This window comes from Pelodiscus sinensis, chromosome 1 (assembly GCF_049634645.1).
Source record: "Pelodiscus sinensis isolate JC-2024 chromosome 1, ASM4963464v1, whole genome shotgun sequence".
Lineage (NCBI taxonomy): Eukaryota > Metazoa > Chordata > Testudines > Trionychidae > Pelodiscus > Pelodiscus sinensis.
The window spans coordinates 110,685,196-110,693,781 of record NC_134711.1 but is presented as its reverse complement, the minus strand read 5'-3'; the positions used below and the strand labels follow the sequence as shown (position 1 = coordinate 110,693,781).

Sequence of the window (8,586 nt, the reverse complement as noted above, 5' to 3'; positions counted from 1 at the left end):
TTTGTCTCTCCTTTTTATAGCTTATCCCTCTCTTGAAAAATCATTTCTTACTGGACTTTAAAAGTCAACGAGTCTAAGTATTTTCCTGCTGGTTTTATCTAACCTATTTGAGGTTTGTTTGTTTCCTTTACTACCTAATAACTTTGTGTACTTCTTAAATGCAAATTAAGCAGAGCACACATTCCTTTGTTTAGGACAGGCCTTTTTGCCATCTTCTATTTTATTTGGACAGGCTGGTGGGGTTTGGAAGTGTGTTAACACCATAATGAGGCCATCTTATAATATCATATGAGAGAATTGGATTTTTTGCTTGTTTTGTACTTTGGGGAAAATAATCTTAAATTGCTTTCCTTAAACATGTACAGAAGATATACTTGATGTATATATTAATTACAAATAATGGGCAATGAGGTTTTCCTTTAATTAGGGAACCTCTTGTTATATCCTAGAGGTAGGAAAATGAACGGTCTAGTAGTAGATTATGCAGAGCACATATGTAAGAAGAGACACAGATTTCTTTCCTGGGAAAAATTTCCTTAGTGGCATTGGCCAAGTAAGTTATGAACAATTTCCAATGCTAGTATATGTGCAAATCCTCCAGGTACTTCAGTGAAGGCATAGGAAGGAAGGAGGTATCTATGGGATTTTCAAAGGCAACACTGCAGTTCTCCATTGCTGCCATCACTTTTGCTGCCTCCATCAAAGTGAGCCAGCTCTACCCCCTCTGACAGAGCTGTATAGAATCCTTCTCCTGTTGCAAAATTCTGTTAGCAGGGTTTCAGTTGCCTAGCAGCCAACTCCCTTCAGTGGACGCAGCAGCAGTGATAATGGAGAACCTCCTGGGAACTTCCAGTTTAAACTGGCTTCAAACTAGGTTTGATGGGAGCAGGTGACCAAAGCCCACAGGTATGTGAAAAACATGGAGATCTGGGAGATGGGAGGGAGCATGGGTTATAATATGTGACAAAGCTCCTACGAAAACTCAGTGGGTCCTGCACTTTCTGGTGGATTTTGCTTGCCTCAAAGGGTACGTCGATGGAGCCATGTAGATTTGTTTGTTTGGCAAAGGGAAATGAAGCTGCGATTTAAATAATCACGGCTTCATTTAAAATTTACATGGCTGCCGCGCTGAGCCGACAAACAGCTGATCAGCTGTTTGTCGGCTCAGTGTGCTAGTCTGGACGCTCCCCCATCGACATGAAAGCCTTTTATTGACTTCCCCGGTAAACCTCATCCTACGAGGCATAACCGGGAGGTCGATAAAGGGCTTTCAGGTCGGCGCGGGAGCGTCCAGACTAGCGCTCTGAGCCGACAAACAGCTGATCAGCTGTTTGTCGGCTCAGCGCAGCAGCCATGTAAATTTGAATGAAGCCGCAATTATTTAAATCGCGGCTTCATTTCCCTTTGCTGATCAGCCTAATCTACATGGCTCCATCGATGGAGCCATGTAGGTTAGACACACCCAAAAGCTCACAGCAGCCTACAGTTTTAGGCACCATGCCCAAGGGCATTAGTTTGCTGTTTGCTGAGCTCTTTTCATCATTGGCAAGCATATAGTAAAATGGAGAATCAACTCCACATTCCTTTTTCCCAAGTGGAAATGGGGAGGTGAGTGTTGGGGGGAAACTTGGGCCCACCCTCTATTCCCAGTTCCAGCCTAGGGCCCTGTAACAGCAGCTGCCTGTGTGAATTCCCAACACCTGCTATAAGACAGCCCCAAAGATCCCTGAGCTACTTCCCCAGCACCTTCTTTCTCTCTGGTTCATCCTCCTAGTAGTCAGTTGTTGTCTCCTTTTCTCCTTCTTCCAGTGGTACCCTCCTCCAGCCTCTCAGCTACACATCTAGGAAGGAGCATGGCGGAAAGAGATCTAGGGGTCATAGTGGACCACAAGTTGAATATGAGTCAACAGTGTGATGCTGTTGCAAAAAAAGCAAATATGATTCTAGGTTGTATCAACAGGTGTGTTGTAAGCAAAACTCTTGAAGTCATTCTGCCACTCTACTCTGCGCTAGTTAGGCCTCAGCTGGAGTACTGTGTCCAGTTCTGGGCGCCACATTTCAAGAAAGATGTGGAGAAATTGGAAAGGGTACAGAGAAGAGCGACAAGAATGATTAAAGGTTTAGAGAACATGACCTATGAAGCCAGGCTTCATGAACTGGGCTTGTTTAGTTTGGAAAAAAGAAGATTAAGGGGGGACATGATAGCGGTTTTCAAATATCTAAAAGGGTGTCACAAGGAGGAAGGAGAAAATTTGTTCCTCTTGGTTTCTGAGGACAGGACAAGGAGTAATGGGCTTAAAGTGCAGCAGGGGAAGTTTAGATTGGACATTAGGAAAAAATTCCTAACTGTCAGGGTGGTCAAATATTGGAATAAATTGCCAAGGGAGGTGGTGGAATCTCCCTCTCTGGAGATATTTAAGAACAGGTTGGATAGACATCTGTCAGGGATGGTATAGACAGAGCTTGGTCCTGCCTTGGGGGGGAAGGGGCTGGACTCGATGACCTCTCGAGGTCCCTTCCAGTCCTATGATTCTATGATCTGCCCCAAATGCGGGCAAAGCTTCTTTTATAGCCATTCTGAACTGGTTTTCTTAATTACCCCCAGGTGTCCTAATTACCCCCAGGTTTGGGGGGAGGCCTAAGCTGGTCTGACTCTGCAGGCCTGGTCAACTAGTTCCACTGCCCTCATTGCCTCTGCTGGTTCTAAACCAGCCCTTCCCTGTTACTCTGGAAACAGAGATCACCTCAGTCTGAGGCTTATATATCTCCCCTCCACTATTTTTTTATAGCCTTCTGTTCTGACCCTGTCACAAATACCAGAGATAAAGGAGGGACAAGGCAGAACTAGGGGGCAAAATCAAATCAGTATCTTAGATGCCTGTATGCCAGTACAAGAAGTATGGGAAATAAGCAGGAAGAACTTGAAGGACTAATAAATAAACACAGCGGTGACATAGATGGTATCATAGGGTATGTCTACACTACAAAGTTAATTCGAACTAACTTTCATGGGCACTACACATACAAACCGCTAGTTCGAACTTAATTCGAACTAGCGGAGCGCTTAATTCGAACTAGGTAAACCTCATTCTACGAGGACTAAGGCCTAGTTTGAATTAAGTAGTTCGAATTAAGGGCTGTGTAGCCACTTAATTCGAACTAGTTGGAGTCTAGCCCTTCCCAGCTTGCCCTGGTGGCCACTTTGGGCCAAACCAATGAAACTCTTCTGCCTCCCTCCCGGCCCTGGAGCCCTTAAAGGGGCACGGTCTGGCTACAGTGCTTGTGCCAGTTGCAAGCCTGCCAGCACCCAGCCAGCAGACCCTGGCACAGCACGAGCCAGCCACCTGCTGCCACCCAGCCCTCCGCCTCTTCCCAGGACCGGGCTGGCGGCTCACAGGAAGCTGCCCAGGGCCGCAAGAGGCGTGCGCCCACCTAGTCTTGTGCGGAGATTGTGGACCTCATCAAGGTTTGGGGGGAGGCCTCCAATGTCCATGACCTCCACACTAGGCACAGGAATGCAGCTGTCTAGGGCAGGATAGCTGCCAGCCTGGCCACCAAAGGCCACATGCAAACCCAGGAGCAGGTTTGCATGAAAATCAAGTTGGTCCAGTGAGACCCCCGACCCTGAGCCCTGAGCTTAGAACATAAGAATATAAGAATGGCCGTACTGGGTCAGACCAAAGGTCCATCTAGCGTAGTAGCCTGTCTGCCGGCAGCGGCCAGCACCAGGTATGCTGGAGGGGATGGACCGAAGACAATTACCAAGCAATTTGTCTCCTGCCATCCATCTCCAGCCTTCCACAAACAGAGGCCAGGGACACCATTCCTACCCCCTGGCTAATAGCACTCCATAGACCCAACCTCCATGAATTCATCTAACTTCTCTTTAAACTCTGTCAGCCTTCACAGCCTCCTGTGTCAAGGAGTTCCACAGGTTGACTATGTGCTGTATGAAGAAGAACTTTCTTTTATTAGTTTTAAACCTGCTGACCATTCATTTCATTTGGTGTCCTCTAGTCCTTATATTATGGGAACTAATGAAGAACTTTTCTTTATTCACCCTCTCCACACCACTCATGCTTTTATAGACCTCTATCATATCCCCCCTCAGTCTCCTCTTTTCTAAGCTGAAAAGTCCCAGTCTCTTTAGCCTCTTTTCATATGGGACCTGTTCCAAATCCCTAATCACTGTAGTTGCCCTTTTTTGAACCCTTTCCAAGGCCAAAATATCTTTTTTGAGGTGAGGAGACCACATCTGTACACAGCACTGAAGATATGGCGTACCACAGTTGGATACTTCCCCTCCTCCTTCTTCCCCTGGCTTCCCCCTTCCAGCTCCCTCCTCCCAGGTTTCCCCCTCCCCTCTCCTACCCTCTCTCTTCCCCTCTCCCACCTCCTTTTCTCAGTCTCCCCAGAGGTTTATCTCTCCCCCCCCCCCAGTTTTGTTAAATAAAGAGAGTTTCTATTTTTGAACACACGTGTCCTTTATTTTTTACATCAGGAAGGGGGCCTAGAGAGGGGTAAGTGGAAGGAGGTGAGGGAGGAATGGGGCACAAGCCCCTGATGGGAAGGACTGGGGTGGCTCTGCGGGCTCCTCAGGGTGGAAGCTCTCCTGCAGGGCCTCCTGGATCCTGATAGCCTCCCGATTGACCCGCCCGGATGGCAGCCTGCGGCAAGTGCAGCCGGGCTGATGGCCGAGTGCTGTGATGTGCTGAGTGAGGGCACTAAGGGCACTCCAAGACAGGACTGCTTTGCTGTCCCTCATCGAGGTACACAAGCAAGCGGGGAACCCTGAGAACTGTCTGTCTGGGGTGGGAGTCAGGTCTCTGTAAGCACAGCCCTCGGCTAGCCTGAGGCAGCAGCTCCACACTCTAAGTCCTAACCTGATGCCCTGCCAGATTAGTTTTTAGGTCTAGATGCACTAATTTGAATTAGCTTAGTTCGAATTAAGTTAATTCGAATTAGTGCTGTAGTATAGACATACCCATAGAGACTTGGTAAGCTAATATACATGATTGGAATATTGGTATAGAAGGGTACAGCTCAGGCAGGGGGGAAAAGGAAAGAGGTGTTGCCTTAGATATTAAAAATGTATACACTTGGACTGAGGAGATGGACATAGGAGACAGACTTGTTGAGAGTCTCTGGATTGGTTTAAAAGGGGTAAAAATAAGGGTGATGTCATATTTAGGTCTACTACAGACTGCCTACGCAGGCAGAAGAGGTGGATGTGGCTTTTTTTAAACAAATAACAAAATCATCCAAAGTATAACATTTGATGGTCTTGGGGGACTTCAACTATCCAGATATATGTTGGGTAACTAACACTGAAGGGCACCGATTATCCAATAAGTTCTTGGACCAAAATTGGAGACAATTTTTTATTTCAGAAAGTTGAGGAAGCTATTGGGGGGTAGCTGTTCTAGATTTGCTTTTAACAAATAAGGAAGAACTGGTTGAAAATTTTGAAAGTAGAAGGCAGCTTTCGTGAAAGTGATCATGAAATCATAGGCTTCATGATTCTAAGGAGTGGTAGAAGGGAGAACAGCAAATCAGAGGCAATGGATTTCAGGAAAGCAGATTTCAGTAAACTCAGAAAGCGGGTACGTAAGGTCCCATAGGAAGCAAGACTGAAAGGAAAAACAATTGAAGAGAGTTGGTTTTTCAAAAAGTCGTCAGTAAGGGTGCATCTATACAGCACCCTTGTAGGGAATAATTCTGGACATACTGGGTGCAGGTGAAAACAAGCTGAGGATTTATTGAACACCAGCACTGGTGGAGTACCAACCAGGTGTTAACCTGGAGAGCACTAACTTAACCAAAACATACATTAGATTAGATACATTAGCATTGCCAGCAGATCCAGAGATGTCATTATTCCCCTTTATTCGGCCCTGGTGAGGTCACATCTGGAGTATTGTGTCCAGTTCTGGGCCCCCCACTACAAAAAGGATGTGGACGCATTGGAGAGGGTCCAGCGGAGGGCAACCAAAATGATTAGGGGGCTGAAGCATATGACCTATGAGGAGAGGCTGAGGGAGTTGGGTCTGTTTAGTCTGCAGAAGCAAAGAGAGGGGGGATTTGATAGCATCCTTCAGCTTCCTGAAGGGAGGTTCCAAAGAGGATGGAGAAGGGCTGTTCTCAGTGATGACAGATGGCAGAACAAGGAGCAATGGTCTCAAGTTGCAGTGGGAGAGGTCCAGGTTGGATATTAGGAAAAGCTATTTCACTAGGAGAGTGGTGAAGCACTGGAATGGGTTACCTAGGGAAGCAGTGAAGTCTCTATCCCTAGAGGTGTTTAAGTCTCAGCTTGACAAAGCCCTGGCCGGGTTGATTTAGTTGGGATTGGTCCTGCCTAGAGCAGTGGGCTGGATTTGCTGTCCTTCTGAGGTCTTTTCCAGCTCTATGATTCTATGATTATATAGGCAGCAGATGGACGGAGGGGAAGTGATTTGATAGGTCTAGCAGCGGAAATTAGATGAGCACATAAGCCAATGAACTATGAAGGTTACACAGTATCTCTGCCGATTGCCAATTACACATGTTATTACTAATACAGGTAGTTATTCCTACCAAGCTAAATGAGATAACATAAATAAACAAAATGGACATGTTGATGTTAACTTGTTTTGCTGAAATTTTGATATGTTTACTGGGAGATGACTACTTCCTTGCACAGCCCTTGGGATCCAAGCTAATTTATCCGAAATTACAGGAGACAGTGAGAAAAACCGCACAGCATGGCTGGTACCAGCCAGGCCTTATCAGAGTGAGGCCCCTTTGGAAGGTAGTTGCCAGGGGAACCAGGGTTACGGTAACTGCCTGTCTGTGTGCTTCCCAGGCCTGGCCTAATAATTTTGGATTTGAGTACTCAGTTCTCAGCAAGATACCATGGACTGCCTCAGTTTACCCCTACACCTTAACCTCGAAATAAGATACACAATTTGTGCTATGCAAAATGTGTATCTTATTTTGATTGAATTTTGAAATAGGCTATTTCAAAATTTGGCCCATCTATACAGTGCTAAATTTTGAAATAACATGCTATTTCAAGACCTCCCTTAATCCTTGTGGAATGATGGTTACTGGGATGCCAAAATAGTGCACCTGTTATTTCGAAAAAATTTTGAATTAATGGGCAAATTGTGTAGATGTGAGGTAGCTATTTTGCGATATCTCTGGTATCCTGAAATAGCCATGCAGTGTAGTCATATTCTAAGGGCCCAAAAACAAACTATTCCACTGAGTAGGAAAGATAGAAAGTATGGCAAGAGACTGTTGCATAAAAAAAGTCTCCGCCTGAGCTTACCTGATTTATATACATGGATTTTCTGATGCTACACCAAACTGTAAGGTCTAAGGTTTTAAACTGTAACTCATTGTGATCTTTGTCATACTTTGTAATCTGGGTAACTCTCAGAAACTTACTGTAAACTGCAACTATGTCGAAAGCTCATCATCTAATAAACCATCTTGTTAGTCTTTAAAGTGCTACATTGTCCTGTATTTTGCTATGTAATCTTTGTAACTCTCAGCGACCTTGCTTGTACTTTCCCTAAGCTACATTCTCCCCTGAGTGAATAGAGAGAGAGAGTGAGTGTGAGTGTGTTTGAAGAAGGCTTGGAACAGTGGACCACATGGCAATGAGTCATCACAGTCTGGTAATGCTCTCTGCTGGATAAAGGGAAGTCTGGGCATGCTCCATGATGACAAGGTGAATGAGTCACAGGAGCTATTCAGACACTATATAAAGAGAAGGAGCACATGTGAGACTCTCTCTTTTTCCTTCCACTGATCCTGAGAAGCTCCCCTCCCGTGTCTTTCCTCCTGACCAGCTTCCCCAGCCATGATGAGCAGACAGACCCTCCAGGATCCACATGCCTAGGCTCCTTGCTTCACCCATATGTCTGTGTAAGTGTGTGAGTGCTTGAGGGCAGGAATGAATGGATGTGAATGAGTGAATGAATGGAGGGGTGTATGCTTGCTTGCTTGTCTGTGTGTGTGTGAGAGAGAGAGATAGTTCTATCGTCTTTAGTTTAAACGTTTGGTAGCTGCTTTCTCCTCTTTTTACCTAGTGGAAATAAACCCATAGTAGTGTAACCCTGGGTGGTCTCCAGTGAGAATATTTTTGGGGTAACATAGACCACCTTGACTTAACCAGGAAATCTTACATGACCTAAAAATCAAAAGGAGTCTCGTAAAAAGTGGAAACTAGGCCAAATTACAAAAGATGAATGTAAACAAATAACGCAAGTTCACAGGGGCAAGATTAGAAAGGTAAATGCACAAAATGAGTTCAAAGTAGCTAAAGACATAAAGGGTAACAAGAAAACATTCTACAAATATATTAGAAGCAAGAGAAAGACCAAGGACAGGGTAGGCCCATTGCTCAGTGAAGAGGTAGAAATGATAACAGGAAATTTGGAAATGGCAGAGGTGCTTAATGACTTCTTTCAGTTTTTGTCAAGAAGATGGATGGTAATGGGATGCCTAACATAGTGAATGTCAGTTATTGGATTTTAAAGTGAGCAGACAGATCACTGTTGCACCCCTGGGTGATGTTTGTCCCAAATTCTGTACAGAGTG

General features: G+C 45.3%; 1 long non-coding RNA gene across 2 annotated transcripts in view; it reads left to right on the top strand.

Annotated features, from left to right (window-relative positions):
• Positions 1-791: 791 nt before the first annotated feature.
• Positions 792-8,586, top strand: part of LOC142818309 (uncharacterized) — a 62,180-nt gene continuing 54,385 nt past the window's right edge. For both annotated transcript variants that reach the window (XR_012895744.1, XR_012895742.1), the window contains exon 1: positions 792-906. This is a non-coding gene — a long non-coding RNA (uncharacterized LOC142818309). The remainder of the gene's footprint in view (positions 907-8,586) is intronic.